The sequence below is a fragment of the Zalophus californianus genome, chromosome 11 (assembly GCF_009762305.2).
Source record: "Zalophus californianus isolate mZalCal1 chromosome 11, mZalCal1.pri.v2, whole genome shotgun sequence".
Lineage (NCBI taxonomy): Eukaryota > Metazoa > Chordata > Mammalia > Carnivora > Otariidae > Zalophus > Zalophus californianus.
This window is the reverse complement of record NC_045605.1, coordinates 30,031,152-30,051,220: the sequence shown is the minus strand read 5'-3', so window position 1 is coordinate 30,051,220 and position 20,069 is coordinate 30,031,152. Positions and strand designations below refer to the sequence as shown.

The 20,069-nt window shown below is 46.6% G+C and overlaps 1 protein-coding gene and 1 long non-coding RNA gene across 3 annotated transcripts in view; one reads left to right on the top strand and one right to left on the bottom strand.

The window, feature by feature from the left end:
* Positions 1-5,574: 5,574 nt before the first annotated feature.
* On the bottom strand, positions 5,575-19,016 carry LOC113914560. Its single transcript, XR_003517481.2, has 3 exons — positions 18,668-19,016; positions 9,589-9,731; positions 5,575-5,692 (listed from the first exon to the last, which is right to left on the bottom strand). It is a non-coding gene; the product is annotated as an uncharacterized LOC113914560 (long non-coding RNA).
* Positions 19,016-20,069, top strand: part of B3GAT1 (beta-1,3-glucuronyltransferase 1) — a 30,965-nt gene continuing 29,911 nt past the window's right edge. The window contains exon 1 of one of the 2 annotated variants that reach the window (XM_027579894.2): positions 19,016-19,485. The gene's annotated coding sequence lies outside the window, so the exon portion shown is untranslated. The remainder of the gene's footprint in view (positions 19,486-20,069) is intronic. The other variant, XM_027579895.2, reaches the window with a different exon arrangement.

Here is a 20,069-nt window from a genome sequence, read left to right as displayed (position 1 = left end):
GAGAATTGCCTTGTTATGTGAGGGTCATGACGGCAAGAAATGTGTCTGTTTTGATAATTTATGCGTCGTATAGTTCTTAATACATATTAGGTATTTAATAAATATTTGTTGGATGGGTGGATGTCATTCTTTATATTTAATGGTAACATAATATTTTGTCATAAGGACATACTATAATTATACCATAATTGTTAAACAATTCCGTTTTTCTTTTTTTTCTTACAGTTTTATTGAGATATAATTGACATATAAATTGTGCCAGTTTTAGGTGTATCACCTAGTGATTTGGTGCATGGGTATATTGTGAAATTATCGCCAAGGTAAGTTTACACAACATCCATCTCTTCACATGTTACGGTGTTTTTTCTTGTGATGATGAACAGTCTCAATTGTCTCATTTGCTTCTTGCCTCCCCCACTAAATGGTAAGTTCACAAAGTACAGGAGCCATGTCCTTTCTATTCACCAACATGTCCCCAACATCAACTATAGTACTTAGAACCTTACCGATCTTGAAATTTATTGAATAAATGATTTAAAGAAGAAATGAACATTTGGGTTGCTATTGTACTAAACAACACTGGGATGAACATCCTTGTGGGTGAATCTCAAACACAAAGGAGAAGTATTTACTCAGATTGTTTGGACATATATAAAGGCTTTTAATACGTGTGTCCACACTATCTCAGGTAAAGGCAGATTATTTCGGCAGCCGGCATAAGAGAATGATGCTAGTATGTCCTCGACTCGTTGCAGCACATCCAAAGTCTACCTTTTAAATCTCTGTAAATACAGTTGGTGAAAACAGTATCTCATTTATGTCAGTGTGCATTTATTTGACTCCTAGGAAGAGTTAACATTTTTAAAATGTTTCTTAGGCATTGTTATTTTGACCCTTCCATGTATGATTTTTGCCCATCTTCTTACAAGGGTCTTAGTATTTTTCTTACTAATATAGGCATGAGCTCTTCAGATCATTTATTCTTTGTTTTTGATAGCTTTAACTTTTTCCATTACATTTGCCTTTTCATTGCCAAATACTTTTGATGCATAGAGTTTTTAAAATGTAATCAAATCCACTGTTATTTACTTCATCACTTTTATGCCTAGAATTCCCTTTTTCATTTAGAGGCAAGCACAGACTTAAAGTTTCTTCTAATTTCAATATGGCTTGATTTTCTCCTCTTAACATAGATCTCTTTTGATATACAGTATAAAGTGAAATTCTTAGCTGCTTACTTTTCCCAAAGAACAAGCCATTTTTTTCAACAGTGTTCAATCACTCACCTCTTCTCATACTGAGATGCCATACCTCCTATATTCTATTCAGGGCCCTTACCTGGGTTATCCTGTGCTCTAAATCTCTCTCCTCTTCCTTAACTACTACACAGTCTTAGTTAGTGATGATTTATAATATGTGCTAATATATGGTAAAACAAACCCCCTCATTCAACTTCTCTGTCATAATTCTTAGCTATTTTCACCTGCATATTTTTTCAAATGAACTTAAAAATTATTTTGTCAAGTCTTCCTCGCCCCATGAAAAAACTCGGAGTTTGAGGAAAAATGAAACCTATGAGTTAATAAGGGAAGAATTAATATATTTATGATGTCCAGGCTTCCCACTTGCCTTTCTTATTTGTTTGGGTGGGGCATGAGGGCAGGCCATGGCGTGTGCCACGACTTTAGGAAGCACCCAGGCCTCCTGGCAGAGGGCACAGGGCAGAGCTATGCCCATCCTGGTGTGGAGGGCTCTCTGAAAGAGCTATCGGTATGAGATCCGTAACGACAGCTCTTTTAGGCAGGATCGATAGCTAATTTAGAGCCCAAATGAACATTTTGATCTGAAATAATTTGGTAATTTGGGCCAAAGTAAGATAAGAAATAGGATGCAGAAAGTAGCAATATCATGGCATAATTACAAAAAGAAATTTTTTAAAAAGCACTCGTAAACATGAATCCCATTCTTAGTTCTGCTGCTTACCAGCTGCATAACCAGGACATCAGTTCCCCTCTCTGGGCTTGGTTTTTGCATCTGTGAAGTGAATAGGTTGGATTAGATAGTGTTGAAATTCTTTTTCTTCTCTGAGCTTCTACCAGCCAACTTGCAAACTATTGTACCTACATTTGTTTATTGATTAGAAAAATTTGGAAGATCCCGTTCATTGGTCCCTAACCCCAATTATACAAAACACAGTTTAACTATGGCATTATTATCTGTGACCTTTACAATAAAAAAGGCACTGAACTGGATTCCTAGGGTGTTTGCCCCCATGCTGAGGCAGGGCATGGGGATAGGAGTCAGAGGGTCAAGACTGGATAACAGTGATCTGGTCAGTCTCCCTTCCTCCATGACCAATGAAATGGGACCAGCATGGGGGCCACAGCCAAAGTGACAGGGCTTGGGAGGTTCTGAGAGGAGCAGGCACAGGGGACAGCTTATTACTGCAGGACAGCAGTAGGCAGAAAGTGCTGAGTGCCATGGACACTGTAGTGGGCTCAAAGTCTTCAGGGTAAGCCTTCATACTCCTACAAAGTGTACAGTCAGATCCCCAGTGACTTCTAGTGACTTCGAGGGGAAGGACCCATTCCCTGGGTCCTCACTGCTGCAGAGGTGAGTTCTAATTCTGAAACACCCATCAACCCAGACAAGGCTTTGCAGAGGCCCACCAAGTATAGCCCTGACTAAAATAAATGGATAAAATAGCTGACTCCTCTGCAAAGCTCTATTGTACAGACCTAAGTGAGCTAACAGTGCCTGAATCCACAGTATTCATAGTGCCTGAATCAGGAATGGATAAGGACCAATTGATAAGGAACACAGCCCTGTTACAGGGCTAGAAGTATCTGGGGACATTATAGGAAGAGTAATGATACAGTGAAGTTGGATCTGAAGCCAAATCCAAGCTAACCACTCAGCAGCTGTACAGCATTGGGTATATTGTTTAACTTCTTTGAGCCTCTGTCTCTTCACCTATAAAATGGGTATTATTCATTAAATGAGTTAGCATTGGTAAAGTGCCTTACACAGGAGATGTAATCAATAAATGTTACTTTCGTCCTTTCCTCTTTATCAACCCAGAAGCAGAGATAAATTAGAAAGAAATGTGGTCATAAACATTTCACATACCAGCTCCCCCCATCTTAACAATGTAAATTGGATCCTCTGCTCAAGCTTTCCTTCCTCACCAGTGAAATGGGAATGATGATGCACACAGCAGACAGGAGATCAGTAGACAGATGTGAATGTTTTTTAACAAAAAGTGCCTTGAAAAGGTAAGGTAAGACTCTGGTTTTTAAAGAATGGAGAAGCGCACCTCTCTAATGACCCCACAGAGCATGCAGTTGATGTGTGGCTGCATGCAGGGTCGCTTCATGGTAATTAGTGCTCAATTCCCATCATTAGACACATCCAGCAGGCAGCCTGCATCTCTGAGAGGAGCCTTCTGCCTGCTGAAGCTAATGATGATGTTGCCGTGTTAACCTTCCCCAGGGGTGTTCTCCATCGCTGGGCAGTCAGAAGATGAGCTATTTTCTGGCTTGGCTTTGCTCTCACAGCTGGACAGCCGCCTCTGGGCTAGAACCACGGGACTCTCCTACAGTGGTTTTCCTTCACTGTGATGTTATTTTCCAAGAAAATAGGATCAGAGGATTCAGATACACTCCCTGACTCTCTGAGAAAAATTAATGTAGATGACATGTCCCTCGGGTCACTGGGCATCTGCAGCTACCCATGTGTGGAATGCCTTCTCCCAGTCCCTCTCCCCTAGGACTCCTCATTTCCCTTCAAGGCTCAGTTTGCAGTGCCCAGAACCTACCACATCATACTGTTTATCTAATCTCATTCCCGGGAGTGTAAGCTTCTCCAGGGCAGACCACATCTTATTCATATTTGTGTCTCCAGTGCATGGCTCATAATAGGCACTCAGCAAAAGACAAATTTAAACAGACCTGAATTCCACCAAAAGTCCATGCACTGAGGACCTAGAGCTGCCTAACAGTTAACTTCGGGAAGCAGGGGCAGTGGGCATGAGGGAAGCTTATGGACACTAGGAAGGAGAGGGACTGCCAGGAAAGTGGGCACTTTGGCGGTGAAACATCCCCCAACCCAGAAATACCACCCCACAATGGGACCAGAGGGCCTGCTTTTGCCAAGAGACCCCTAAATTTTGAGTTCTACCTATAGCGACCATATTTTCTAAGCCAAAAATCTAGAAAATTAAGATAAAAATTAAATAGCATATGGTGACCCATTTAAGGAGTTCTAATTACTGAAGTGAATATAATCATTAGAAGCCAATAGTTATAAAACCCAGTACCCAGAACTACCAGAAAAAGAAGCTTCTTGGAGGAAGGGGTGAATTAACTTCATTATGCTTTGGGTTGGGATGTGACGAACCCATCCTAAGCAAAACTAATAAAGTACTTTGCAGGTTAATGCACTGACAACTGATTCTGGCTCCCAGGCGACTCTGAAGGAGAGGTCATGAAGGCCTATAGTTTCCCCTTCCCAATGCCCAGGGAGAAGAAATTTCCCTGCAGAGAGAAGAAATTTCCTCAGATCCTATCTCAGTTGGCCAGACATATTAATTTGACCCATTGAAGGACAGAGAAACCTGGGTTCTATTCGGAGCTCTCAGACACTCTGTGATGTTGGGCAGATCACCTGGAGCCTCAGTTTCCAAATTTAGAAAATGGGTGTATTGGGTCAGTCGAAGGTTTCCAACATCTGGAGCTCCCCTGAGGTACTTGGAACACCGTGGAGGTTCTCCAAGCCCTGCACCCACCCCACCCCGTCTCACTGCCCCAGCTCACATGGCTTCACCTCCCTGAAGCAGAAACAACAACTTTTTTAACTGTTTTTTTTTTTAACTTTTTCAATTCTGTTACTTTTTTTTTTTAACAATTTGAACTTTTAATTCTATAAGGTTGGGAAATCATGGAAGGTTTATGATGAGAAAGATGTTAACAGCTAACTTTTTTTGGAAGGGTATATATATAGTATTTCTTTTTTTATTATTATTTGGAAATTACTGTTAACAGCTAACTTTTTTGGGGATGGTATATATATATATATGTAGTATTTCTTTTTTTATTATTATTATGTTCAGTTAGCCAACATATAGTACATCATAAGTTTTTATTGTAGTGTTCAACAGTTCATTAGTTGCATATAACACCCAGTGCTCATCACCACACGTGCCCTCCTTAATACCCATCACCCGGTTACCCCATGCCCCTACCCCCCTCCCTTCTGTAACCCTCAGTTTGGTTCCTGGAGTCCAGAGTCTCTCATGGTTTGTCTCCCTCTCTGATTTCTTCCCATTCAGTTTTCCCTCCCTTCCCCTGTGGTCCTCTACTCTATTCCTTATGTTCCACACATGAGTGAAACCATATGATAATTGTCTTTCTCTGCTTGACTTATTTCACTTAGCATCATCCCCTCCAGTCCCATCCACGTCATTGTAAATGGTGGGTATGCATCCTTTCTGGTGGCTGAGTAACATCCCCTTGTATACATGGACCACATCTTCTTTATCCGTTCGTCTGTTGGAGGGCATCTTTTACCTGTTTTAAATAGTGGAGCATTTCATACAGTTTTGTTTGGAAGAACCAAGTATGTACACCACTGGACTGGATGATCTCTAAGAATCTTTCTGGCTCTTGTTCCAGGTCTGGTATCCTCAGTGGACCTGGGGAATAGAGCAGAGCCTGGCTAAAGTCGGTATTGTGGGCAGCCCTGTGAGGGGACATCCTTGTAGAAGGAGGTGGCATGAAAGGACCAGGATGTCAGGTAACGTTTTCCCCACACAACCAGACAGCTTGGACCAGAAAGACTTGGGCATTATCATCCTCCTGCCATAGCTATGTGCCCTTGAGCAAGTGCTTTAGCCTCTCTGACATTTGGTTTCCTCATCTGTTGATTAAAAAGAAAGTGCTTCCTTGAAAGGTCGATCTGACACATGGAAGCAGAAGGGCGAGCCTTCCTGGGGGCAGATCTCCTTCCCTTCCTACTGGAAGGAAAGAACACTGGCTTGCTGATTCTAAGAAATAGCATTCCTTTGCTCAGAACTCTGTTGTTAGTGTTTTTCTTTATAGAGGCTTAATTGGGAAGAAAAAAATATATAATCTTCTTGCATTGTTATTAAAAGCATCAGTTAATCCTGCTGTGAAGAGCTGCAATTTACTTGGGAGGGGCTGAGGAACAGTGAGTCCTCCAGAACAGAGCCATCATTAGTTTATAAGCCCTCCAGGCTCCTGGCTTCTAGCTGGGCACTCCACTGTCCCTACTGATATGCCAGGTGCAAGGGAGGGCAGGGAGGAGTATGACCCTACCCTGATAGACATCCAGGAAAGGGAAGGCGAGCTTGGTCCTCCCCTCACTTGGAGTGTGTCCCTCAGCTAAATATACTTACACCCAACAAGCAGGCTTGGGTAGGGATGTATTAGTACTTGTGGGCCCTGCATATTTTATGCTAAGCAGCAGTTCAAGCCTCAGACTCCTAGGTACATTCCTGTCTGTTCGCTGCTCAGCAGTTGCTTTCCTCTAGAGTCAGTACTCCTAGTATTTACCCCAACCTTTGTACAGACTAGAAACTTCAGTCCATACAGGAGGTCCCTTTCTATAGCCATCAGACCTTACTGTATCAGTGTCTGATAGCCTGACTTTCTCCTGGGCTCCTCTGTGCCAAGCTCCCTACCTGCCAGGCTTTTAGCCTACCTCAACTTTGCATTGCCTTTGTCAGCCATCTGGCTGGCTTCTCTGTGGTTAACACCTGCTGTATTTGCTGTCCTGCACTGCCCTGCACTGCCCCATCTCTTGACCTCACCATCCCCAGATGTACTTGCTCTCAAGTAAAAGCTTCAGGTCTAGGAGACCTCGGTTCTAGAGTCTGCCAAGTTCCTTTTGGATATTGTCAAGCCCATCACCATGCCTCCTTTACTTGAGGATCAAGGTTCTTTATCACTGTGGTGCTAAACTGACTATACCAGACTAATTCGCTGCAGAATTACTAAGAAGTACTTAGTTTAGACATAGACATACATGCCGTCAAAGACATTTAGAATTAAGAAGATTCTTAGACCCAGCTCATCTAGACCAACTATCCCCTTTCAAGGTTAAAAAGACTCAAGCCCCAAGGAGGGAAGTGAGTGCTAGAAGTCACACAGCAAGCCAATCACTTATAAAGGTAATAACGATTCCTCTGGACACTACAGCATGATGGAGATGGGTTAGGTATCTCTTGCTTGGAGACAAGAGCAGGACTAAATGGTAGGGGTGGAGGCCAGGGCTCAATAGCAGGAAAATGGAAGTGACATTTGGCTAATGGTGAGCTTCTCTGGCTTCTTCAAGGTCAGTGTTGATAGAACTTGGGTCCCAAGAGATAAAAGGAAGTTTCTGAAAAACATTTGGTCCATCCACTCCCTCTAGTAACCTCAGTGTGCTCACAGGCTCTCTTGCAAGCAAATTTGTTACCATTCTCTTTCCCTTGTACTCAATGCAGCTAACATGCACCAGTGAAATGCACCCAAAGGACCTGTGAACAAAGGTAAATGAGATCTGGGTTTCTGCATTCCTGAATGCTCATGGAATGTGGGCATCAGGACAAGTACAGGAGGGAGAATACACTCCTCTGGGTCACCCTCACTTTCTACCTGGTCCTTGATCCAGAGCTACACTCCCAGGGAGTTAAGATGAGGGAGAACATCAAGCTTGACCAAAGGAACCACTTGTGCCTCTGGTCTTTTTTGTGTGTGTGAGGGGCTATAGAGCCCCAGTGCCTGATGGTTGTGTCAGAGAAGGAATTTGAAGCCCCACATGCAGAAGAATCCAGCTCAGTCTGCAGCTTGAGCTCAAGAGCTAAATGACACGTAATTCAGTTAAAGGAGAAGGAAGCAAACCTCATCACAACAGTTGAAAACATGAAAACAACAAATAAACAGCTGCTTTGAGCCTGCTACAAGGAGGCCAATTTGATCTTTGCAGAAAGAAAAGTGCCATCTTGCATGTGCGTGTGTGTGCGCGTGTGTGGTGGGGGAAGGGCAGCTCTCTTCAAGAAGCTGCAGCTGTGAGCAGTTCAGAGCACAGCATTAACCAAGTTCCTGGAATAATTTGCTAGATTAGAACTACAGCATTCATAGCACACAGAGTAGGGTCCCGGGTGGCAATACTAATGTACTTGCTATAATCCCCCCACCACACACACGCACACACATACCCCCTGCCATAGCTGGGCTAGAAGAGAAGATATCTGGAGTCTGAGAGCCAGCAGTCCTAGTCCTGAAAATGCACTCCCACACTCCTAGCCCTCACCCCCACTGCTGGTGAACTGAGACAAACCCTTCCCACTCAATGTGTATGAGGCAAATAGCCTGTCGCAGAACCATGAAGCACCAACTGAAAAGGCAGATTCCTGGGCCCCCTCCCAAATTAGTAAATCAGAATCTCCTAGGGTCCTATGAGTCTGTTTTCACAGGAACCTCAGTGATTCTTTTGTACACAAAAGTTAAAGGTGTACTGAGTGATATATTGCCCCAAGAGCATCAGTTAGCTATTGCTATAATAATTCTACATAGTGAAAAGAGACCCACAAAACCTCAGTGGCTTAAAACAAGTCATTTGTTCTCACAGATGAGCAGGCCAACAGGGAGAACTCAGCTTCGAGCTATAGGTCTGCAAGTGCTGGGGTTCCACATGTAGTTATTCCAGGGCCAGGTCAAGGGGGCAGCAACTCATCTCGCAGCCATGGTAAAGGTAAAAAGGAGAAGAAGAAGGAGGAGAAGGAGAAGGAGAGGAGAAGAAGCTGCAGCAGCAAAGATCTACAAGGCCTCTAAGGCCCTGCCTCAGAATGCCTTGCTGTCACTTCCACCCCATTCCAACATCTAGATTAAGTTACACGGACAGGTCTAGAGTCCAATAGAAAACTAGACCTTCCTGGTCAAGGGCTTGGATTCCTAATTTAGAAGCTAATTCTTGTTCAAATTAGTCCATCTCATAGATAGAATTAGAATTAGAAGCTGGGTGATGATTTGGAAAATACAATCAATTTAGTCCAATTGTTCTTGCATGTCAGCTCCATCCAATAATGAAGAATTTGCTCCTCGGGCTCTATGGCTGACAGTGAGCCATTATCCATAGGAGTGAGGTTAGTCTGATAGAACACAGGAATCAAATAGGCTGCCTTCTTCCCCCAACAGAGGCTCCCAGCCAGGGCCAGAGGGAGATTAGTGATCAGATTCTACCCAAGGAAAAAAACTTGAGCACAGCGGGACAATTACCTCTATGAGGTCAGATCCCAAGACAGGGCCAGGTAAAGACAAGGCACCCATCTGTGCCTCAGTTTCCTTATACATAATTGGAGGGTAATGAGACCTACCCTACCCACCTCATGGGATTATACTTAGGAACAAACAACATAATTTATGTGAAACCTCATTTATTCATTCACTCATTTTTAATAAACATTTATAATATCTGATATTCACTAGACATCTAGCGTGTACCAAACACTGCTAGGTAAAAGAGCTGATTTAATAAATAAGTCACAGTCTGAAGTTCCATGGAACTCATGTGAAACTATACACTTACCTAATAAATAGTAGGGATGGTGGTGATGATAATGATGACAATAATGATGATTAGGCATTCACCCCAGAAGATACTGCTAGCCAGGGCCTGATTGTAATGTACAGTGAAAGATTGTTCCTTCCATTGCTCATCTTGGCTACGAGCTAAGAGAGATTAAAATGCTTTTATACAAAGCAAATAATATACATATTTTATGAAATACATTTCTCTGCCTGTTTAATTGTGGGATCTTCAAGAAAGGCAGACAGATTCACCATTCACCACTGAGATGACTGGATTAGGTTTTAGCTTTCAGTCTCAGGAGGGCCCCTGACCATTATAATGTCAGGTATAAATGAGGTTCACATTATAATGTCCTGGTTCTGCAGGCTTGCTGGGGGTCTGAGTATGCAGGAGGACTACTGACCATGCATGGCCTCAGTGTGCCTAGTTGTAAAGCTATGATGTCCACTCTCCCATTGCTTAAGTTTTCTTAGGCCTGATTTATTGCAAATAAATCTTCTGAAACTCAAAAAAATGATAACAGTTTACCAGAGAACAAGGAAAATTTCATTAGAAATGGCCTATCCCAGCATCTCTGGTGGTCTTCCTAATTTCTTTCACTCCCAAGACACTCCCAGCCTCCCCCATAATCCGTAATAAAGACATTTCAGTATCCTCCTCCCCCCAAAATTTAGGAGCTTTAAAAGTGGTTTCAAATTGGAGATATGCTGAGGCTTCTTGTATAGCAACTGTGGAGTTCTACTAGGTGTTCTGTGGGTGACCGTAGCTAGGCTAGGCCTAGGAGAGTACTCTGGAATTGCCCTAGCTACATCAATAGGCTAATGTCACGTAACAAGGTGGGTTTACCAGCAAGCTGATGACCCACAGTTTGGGAGACCTCTTTTCTCAACCTCAGAGTTAAGTCATGGGAAGCCTGCTTTCAGATTCTGCCAGTTGGGCCACCAGGGTGTTGAAAGGAATGTAATTTGACTCGGGGGACCCACTGTGCCTGGACATCATCATACCGTCACTACACCAAAAACATGTCATTAATTCCATAGAATATTGTCTTTACCCACTCTGCTGTATCTCCTTAGTTGTCCCTTTTCCCTATTAGACTGCAAGCTCATTGAAGGTAAGTAAAATGTACTGCCTGGAATGGAAACAAGCATCTAGCAGGTGCTCAGTCAATGTTAGTTGAATGGGTGAACAAATGAGTGGATTTTTTTTTAAAGGAAAAACTGAAAGAAGAGAACACATGGAAACTGATTTTTAAAGACATATAATCCTAGAAGTCAAAAGGATTTTAGATATCACTTAGTTAGCAGAAATGGCTATCCCTATATCCTACCACCCACTCAAGGCAAAATCACTAATGGGTCATGGCACTCTGTCCTGCTTACCATAGATGTAGTTTCAGAACACTTCATACATTCACAACCAAGTCACTGAAATTGGCATGCAAAATAAAATTGATTTGCCGTCCTTGATCTAGGTCAGCCCCCTCATTTGAAACATGGGCCCTGTTAACCTTTTCCAATCAGTCCCCAAATATGTTGTTTCTATTCTATGCCTTTTCTAGCTGTCATTTTAAAGAAGATTCTGTCTTTTTCAAAGAAACACAGCTACAGGGCCTGGAAACAGCGTTTTATGTGGATGTCAGCCTGGCTTCCACAACGTGATGCCCTCCTGCCAAGCCCAAGTTGGGCTTCCAGAGTCCTAATATTGCTTATGTCCAGATGCAAGAACATATGCCGCTCATGAGTGGCGCTGGCCTCGGTGCTGAAACATAGATATGTATATATGAGACAGTAAAACCTACATTATTGAGGATTTAGGGTGTTTGCTTTGCTGAATGAAGGATTAGAGACCAGAAAGCCCAAAATGACCATCCATTTGCAGAAAACGGAGCTGGAGAATTATAACTATCAGATGTGTGCTCTAACCCAGAGGGCCCTATTAGAGCTCTCCCTGACTCCTTTCTCACCCTTTATCCATCAGTAGGCTATGCGAGGACAGATCACCAGCTCCCCTACAAAGACCCTGAATGCACGCAGCCAGGAAGTAGACATCGAATGAAAGGCAGTTTTCCCAGTTACAGGCCTGGGTGCAGGCATCTGTGGGTGGGCGACCTGGTGAGCAGCCACAGTGTCCTGAAGGCTAATCATCTGAGCAGGAGGTTCAAGACTGCCATCTTTGGGATCTCACTGAACAGCCTGCTTCTGAGTAGTGTCCAGGCTTTCAAGTGGCCTTGCCTCCATCATTTCTTCCCAAAGTCTGAGGAAAAGCTTGACCCTCAACATTCAGCACACTTTCCACTCTTATATCCATACCTTTTCCTTGCTGCCCAGAAATCCTGACAGATTCTTTGCTTGTTTGACAAAACCAGAACGGATGTATTCCTCAGTCCCTTTGGCTTCCCATGATCAATGAGGCTGTCAGAGAGTGTTTAGTGTGAATTCTCTCTTTTCCTGTCTTCCATAACACATAGATCAGTCCACACGAAGTTTGGGTAAAGAGCATCAATGTGCACTGATTCTGAGTATCCCCTCCTCAACTCTGCCATTCTCATGGCTCCAGGGAAAAAAAGGAACAGAGAGAGGGGTGGAGAAAGAAAGAAAGAAGAAAAGAAAGGAAAAGAAGAGAAGAGAAAAAGAAAAGAAATTCACAGGCCTAAGGAATCCAGAGAGGAAGGAGAGAGGTCTGCTTCTGATACACTAAGCACAAAAAAATGATTTCTCAGACCTTTTAACACCAAACTTTTCTTTCAGAATATGCCTGATCAGAAATCACTACTTTAAGTCTGAATTTTACCTGCAACGGTTACAGCCTCTTATTCTTCCTCTCCTACCCAAAAGAAGTCATGATACCAAGCATCTTGGGCAATAAGAAAAAGTTTGGAGGTCATTGCCCAGTGCCTCCCCTCTCCTCCCCTCCTACATTTTGTCTTGGGCAGCATCCTTGCCCAGGTCTCAGCCTGTTGTCCAGGCAACCCATTCCTCTTCTTTCTTTCAGAAGAATCCAGTGGTAGGGCACATGGGCAAAGCAGATGGCAAATTGAAACACTGAAACCCCAGGCTTGAGAGGACTGCCAGACTGAAAGCAGGAGCCAAATCTTTCATTTCCCTATTTTTCAGCACCTAGTAGAGGTCCTGGCACAGAGCAGCCTCCCAGAAACTGAGTTGAATGAACGATTGAATGAAATCAAAGCACCCATAAGGGAAGAATCTTAGACCTTCTTTGTCTTCCAAATTCCAAAAGAAGGTGAGAGCGGCTCAGGAGGAGGAAGCCACTTCTGCAGAAGCTCTGCTAACACTGGAGGTCTAAGATGTCTGCCCATTACCCTGGCTGTGGAGGGGAGTCTAGGCAAGAAATTAAGCAACTACATCCATCATATTTATTGAACAGCTCCTCTCTAGAAGACACTTGTGCAGGAGGTCAGTCACGCACATGAATCCTCAAACTCTGAAAGGGAATGTTCTTCTCACTTCACATTGTTCTGTGCTTGCTCTCCACACTCCAGCCTCACTTGCCTTGTTTTTGTTTCTCAAACACACTGAGCCTTTTCCTGCCTCCTAACTTTGCCTATTGCTGTTCTCTAGGACTGAGCCCCAGATCTCCAGCTCTGCATGCAACTGGCCCTACCATCCTGCAAGTTACAGCTCAACTCTGACCTCCTGACAGAGGCTTTCCCTGATCCTCCCATGTAAAAAGCCCCTCCCAGGATTCTCCCTCTTTGCCCTGTGATTTCCTTCTTATAACTCATTCAACATCTGTGTTTATTCAGTGTGTTTGCTTGTCTATTATACCCCTACCATATAAGCTCCTGAGCTATACTGGGATGATGAACAGCATGAGTTCTAGAATTAGACTGCCTGCATCAAATGCCAACTTTGTCATTCACTAAACATGTGACCTTGATTAAATTACCTAAATACTATGCCCTGGATTCCTGACCTATAAAATGGAATTTATGATAGAACCTTATCGTTAACAGTGCCTCATAAACAAATGTCATGAAATTTGTTAATGCACATGAAGAATTCAAACATTACCTGGTACATATAAAGGGCCTAGTGGAAGTTAACTTTTCTCATTGCTGTTATTTACTGCCACATCCACTATTACTGCTCTATCCTAGTGCCTAGCTCAGAGTGTAGCATAGAGGAGCTTATAATAGACTCAGAATATCTGCTGAACAAACGAAAGCATCCATGCGTGAATAAGAACCTCCAGAGAAGCCCAGAGAAGGTGTGATGCACTGAGAGGAAAGCAGCTTACTTCCTGAGGTGCCTCAGTCAGGACAGGCTGCAGGATGAGGGCAGCAGGGCCAGAGCAGGCTCTTGGAGGAACTGAGGGAGCCCCTAGGTCTCACTGTGCCTGACCCAGGCTTGGGTCATAAAGAGTTCTAAAGGGACTTGGGAGAAATGGATTCTGGAGAATAGTTAGAGAGTAGTTGGAGAGGTCAAGGGGCAACCTGGGGTGGTTTGTACTGCCCCAAGAGGACAGAGACTGTTCCCAAGTTTGCCTCAGAAAGATGCACCTCCAAGTCACAGGGCTCTGCTTCCATAGTCTCTCATGCCTCCCTCAGCCACAGGAAAAACAAAGCAAAACAAAACTACAACCACTTTGTGTTGGTGAGGATGTGGAGAAAAAGGAACCCTTGTGCACTGTTGGTGGGAATGCAAACTGATGTAGCCACTCTGGAAAACAGTATGGAGGAGGTTCCTCAAAAAGTTAAAAAATAGAACTACCCTACCATCCAGTATTTGCACTAGTAGGTATTTACCCAAAGAATACAAAAACACTAATTCAAAAGGACATATGTACCCCTACATTACAGCAGCATCATTTACAATAGCCAAATTATGGAAGCAGTCCAAGTGTCCATCGATAGATGAATGGATAAATATGTGGCATATATATTCAATGGAATATTACTCAGCTGTAAAAAGAATGAAATCTTGCAACAACATGGATGGCTCTAGAGAAGTATAATGGTAAGTGAAATAGTCAGAGAGAGACAAATACCATGATTTCACTGATATGTGGAATTTAAGAAAACCAACCAAAAAAGAAAAAAGAGATAAACCAAGAAACAGTCTCTTAACTATAAAGAACAAACAGATGGTTACCAGAGGGGAGGTGGAGCACGAATAGGTGAAGTAGGTGAAGGGGATTAAGAGTACACTTATCCAGGGGCGCCTGGGTGGCTCAGATGTTTAAGTGTCTGCCTTTGGGTCAGGTCATGATCTCTGGGTCCTGGGATCGAGCTCATCAGGGAGTCTGCTTCTCCCTCTCCCTCTGCTTCTCCCCCTTGTTCATTCTCTCTCTCTCTCTCTCTCTCTCTCTCTGTCTCAAATGAATAGATAAAATCTTAAAAAAAAAAGAGTACACTTATCCTGATGAGCACTGAGTAATGAATAGAATTGTTGAATCACTAAATTGTATACCTGAAACTAATATAAAACTGTATGCTAACTATACTGGAATTTAAAAAACTGAGATCACTTTGGGAGTCTAAAGCCATGCAACTGCATCCTCCCCAAGGATGCAGGGATTTGAGAAGAGCAAGGTCAGCCTTCTCACTACAGCTCAGGAAGAATCCTGGCCCTGCTGGAGAGGAAGGGAGGGAGCAGGGTGGGAAGGCTGAGAGTCCTGGAGGCCAAAGGACCATTTCCAATTTGTTATGGGGAAACGGGAATATTCAAAATCCAAAGTTCTGACCAGAGACCTCCTGATGAAGAAGAGCTTAAAGGTTTCCTCTCCTTTCTCTGGGCCATGAGCTCAACCACCCAAAACAACACATGCACACACATCCAGCAAGAGCCACTGCAGGAACAAGCCATGTGTGCCTGCCAGACACTTCAGGGCCCTGGGGAATTCACCCTGACTGCACTATCCTCTCAACTCCCACCACTGTGGTGAGGGAGAGGCTGCAATAATGGGTGAGCACATGCAGCGTGTGGTGGGTGGGTAGGGAGTCTTCCTGGACCAGTACACTCACATCAGCCAAACCACTGCTATAGACTCTGAGGTGGGGGATGGCTCCCTAGAAATGGGGGCCCTAACAATTAGACAGCAAAGCCCAGCACTGGATCCCAAATAGGCAGAGAGCAGCTCAGGTGCCTTCTGTTACCTCTCTGGGGTGGTTGGTTAGCTGAGGAGGAAGGGTGGTCAGAAAAGGAAATACCATTACAAATCAGGAGACGGCCAAAGCTCCTGCTGAAAGAGAGGCCAGCAGAGGCAGAGGGAACCCACAAGGGGAACAATTAACTGATAAGAGTAAACTAATTGTTATTCATATTAAATTAGGGCACAGGTGATTTCAAGAAAACCTACAGACCCTCCCAGATGTTTTTTGGGTTTTGCATTGCAGATGATGGTTTTATGCAATCCTTCTGGGAGTCAGATTGCAGGAGCTGGGCCAAGACCAGAGCAGGGACAGGGCTCCCATCCTGTTTAACTACACAATAAACACATAACGGCTTGTCCCAGAGGACAGACCCAGGCTCTGCATACTGAACATTTTGATGGTAGGCTTTGGGGGCCTCTGAGCAGAGGAGCTCACTTACTCCTGGCAGGGAAGAGGGGGAAGGGGAAGATCAATCATGCAGGGAGATTCAGGGACTACTCCAGATGTTTGGGGCAAGGGCTAAATCGTGGGATGCACTAAATCCAGATGTGGACGGGAAGGAGACCATGAAGGAAAACAGAGAAGAAGGTAGAAGGCAATCATTATGGCCCCAACCACCTTGTGGAGACTGGTGTATGTGTGTGCACATACATGTCTATGTGTTTGGGTGTTCAGGTATACACATCTGCATGCATGCATGCATAAAGGCACTCCCAGGAGTAGGAGAGTTGTGTGTGTCTGCATGTGTACCTGCCTCTTTGTGCACATTTTGTATCTATATAGCTGTTTGTGTATTTATGTTTCACGCACTTGGGGTGTTGCCAAAACTTCCCACCGAAACTAATGGCAGGCTGTTCTCTCTTCACTGAGGTTTATCATGCTAATTTTAATCCCACATTATTGTTTTAAGTTGGCTCTAAAAATTAATATTAAAAAATTCCGTAAACAGAGCCTGGTGCAAAATTACAAGACAGGTCCCTAGAAAGGGGTTTTATTATCACTATTGTTCTTATAAGAATAGTGAGGGTGAAGTTTGTCACGCATCCTGTTCCATCTGGTTAGCTTCCCCTTAGTGAAAGGGACAGTACCGGAGAACACCTGCGGAAAGTGTCCACCTGGCCACAGCCTGTCAGGACCAGACAGGACTGGTGACCATTTAGTCTAACACCTAGTTTTATTACTGAAAAGAGTGGCTGTGAAAGACTGACCACCCAGTCACCCAGGTAGTGTCTTCACAATCAGCCTGAAGCTCTTCATTGCCTGAGCTTACCACAAGGAGGCTGTGCCCTGTCCTGGGGGAATTGATGGCGAAATGGGTGTAATGCCTGGCATATCCTCACGCACATAGTGCACACATTGCTGATGCTGACATCTTCTGTGGGTTTCAGTTCCTTTGTTTGTAAAACGAGGGACTAGAACTAGCAACTCTACAAGGGCATTTCTGTCCTACCATTTGGTGATTGTATATCCAGGACCAGCAAGTTTAACTGGGGAGACAGGCAGTTTGTACTCCATGCAAACTCATGGTCACATCTCTCCTCTGTGCTCTATCTGCCCTTTCCTGCTCCAGTTGGTGTGGTGGGGAAGCAGAATGTGGAGACAAGGAAAACATGGTCTCTGAAAGGTTTCTCTTAGCAGAGTCTAAGGAGTAAGGGTTACTCCAAAGGGGAAGGAAAAAACAGAGTAGGGATTGCTATAATTCATGCTTCATTAAGAGAATGAGGAAATGATCCTGCACTGTAGCAGAAGGTACTCAGGTCAGATTTGGAAGAACTTCCTTGCTGGCAAGGAGGGCTGTTAAACACAGGAAAGGAAGAGGGAATGAGAGGATGGAACAGCTGTCCCCAGAGGCAGTAATTATTTTTTCAAATATCTGTGAGATGGTAATGGATGATGAGGCCCCTTCCTCATCTCAAGATCTTAACCGAAGTAGCTGATTCTGAAGCCTCTGCCCCTACCCCCATCCTCCACTCACCATACATATTCAGGGAAGGAGCAGGGCAGGGCCTGCTGGGTAGTGACCAGGGTAGGGAAGGTGGTAGGGGAAGGGGTCCCGTGCTTCTCAGCATCAGCTCAGGGTACATAGAAAAACAGTGCCTGGTGATACCACTTGGATTCTGCAATGCCTGACAGTGGGTCTAGAGTTGGTGGAAGAAAGAAGGCATCAGACCTTGTGGGAGAGTTTGAGCTTCTAAAAAATACTGACATCCTCTGGCCCTGCTAAGACCAGAACGCCAGCTACAGGAGCTGGCCTCTCCTGGGGCTGTGAAGAGAACACGGGGTGGCTCTGACTACAGGTGTCCAGAAAGAGGACAAGCCTGGGGGTACAAATCCTTAAAACATGCATGACGATAGCCTCTAAGTCTCTGCAACTTGACACAAGAGCGTTTGGAAGTGTCTCCATAGCTAGCTACCTGCCATGCCTATATCTGTACCCCACAATGCATGCACACACATGTGCCTACACAAGCACTCCCTGGCCACACACACCCTCAGCCCATCCAGCACACACAGGCAGGAAACATGCAGGGGCTTCTTTGCCCAAGGAGCCCTGGGAAATTACTGGATAGCCCACTAGCCCCCTTCTCTCCATTTCTGCTCCTTCCTGTTCCTTCCCAGCTCCCTCTCTACCCCACGCATTGCCTCCCTGCTTTCTCTTTGGAATGTCCAGGGCACTGTGGGAGGGGGAGTGGAGGCTAACACTCAGCAGCTGGACATGCCCTTTGACAAGGCAGCAGTGCCGACAGGTGGGGCCGTCCTGTTGGCCGGTGCCCGAGGACCCCCATCTCTACCCCACATAGGCAGCCCCTACCCCGCCCGGCAGGTACCACCTACCCCCACCAGTATCTCCCACTCCTGGGTGCCTGAAGCCAAGGAAGGAGCCGCACCCTCCCCGCTCCCCAGCTCTGCCTCCCGGTCCCAGAGAACCGCCCCCCAACTGCCCAGCCCGGAAACAATCACCCTTTGAGAAAGGCTGCCAAGCTGGGCGCCAGGAACAGCCAGGATGGAGGCGGGGTGGGATGGGGGTGCAGGCAACGGGCCGGGCGAGCTTTAACTCTAGAGAGCCGAGACCGGCGTGGCTCGGCCCCAGCCCGCAGCCCCTGCTCCAGCGCCTCAAACCGGAGCCGCCTAGGCTGGGGAGGGTTTGTGTGTAGGGGGCGGGGGAGCGATACCAATCCCTAGGGGGGGCTCGCCACCTCCTCCCCGTGCCCCCCGCCTCAGCTGGCGAGGTTGGTACCGCCCATTAGCAGCGCGGGTCCCGCCGGCAGCTAGCGCGCGCTCGGGGGCGGGGGCGGGGGGAGTGGGGGCGGGGAGCAAGGGGTGGGGGCGGGGCGGCAGGCGCTGTCAGAGCCGCGGCTGCACCGGCGCATCCGCTGCCGCCGACGGGACTCCGCACCGGCCGGGTCGGCTCGGCTCCGGCCGCCCCGCGCCTCCCCCTCGCCGCCCCCCGGGCCTGTCCCCCTCGCTTCCCCCACCCCATCCCCTGTGCCTCCCCCTCCCCTACTCCCCCGCCCCCTGTCTCCCTGCCTGCGTCCTCCCGCGCGCTCCCAGTCTCCGGCTGCCGCCTCCCTGAGCCCAGAAGGAGCCGAGCCGAGGCGGCGGGCGGGCGCGCGGACCCCGCGGCTATGAAGTGGCCCCCGGGGGCCCGGAGCCCGAGAGCCCCCGGGGAGGGAGGTGCGCGCGGCCCAGGGCAGCAGCCGAGGGGCGCCGGGGCAGGCGCGTAGGGGCCGCCGCCCGCCATGGACCGCTCCGGGGACGATCCGGACTCGCCGCCGCAGGTCAGTGCCCCCGCGCCCCCCGCGCGCCGCCGCGGCGCACAGAGTCCCTTTATGCGTCCCCATCGGTACCCACGCCTTGTCCTCCCGGGTGCGAGTGTGTGTGTGTGTGTGTGCGCGCGCGCGCGCAGCGGGGGCAGCTGGAAAGGGGCCGGGAACCGGGCCGGGGCTGGGAGGCGCTGCCGCCGAGGGGCTGCGAAACAAAACCCGGGCGATGCCTGCCCTCCTCCGGCCGGCCTCAAGGGGAGAGCTGGTTTTCGGCAGCATTCAACAACTGGCCCAGGCTCTAGGGCTTGGGCCCCTTTCCACCTCAGCAGGTGGTTCCTGGTCGCCCGGAGGAGTCAGGGGCCAGCACACCCGCCGCACCCCTGCTCCCCAGCAGTCGTTCCCAGTTGCTCTGAAGCTGCAGGCACTGGCAAGTTAACTCTCGTCAGGGGACCCAGCCTCTACCACTCTACTGGGGAGCCTGAGGGGCTGTGAGGTGGCAAGGGTGGCAAAGGGCCCTTGGGCCCGTCAGGGTAGCCAGGAAGGAGACATGATGACCAAGTTCACCACCCACCCCTGTGCATCTGAGGTGCTGATTCCTT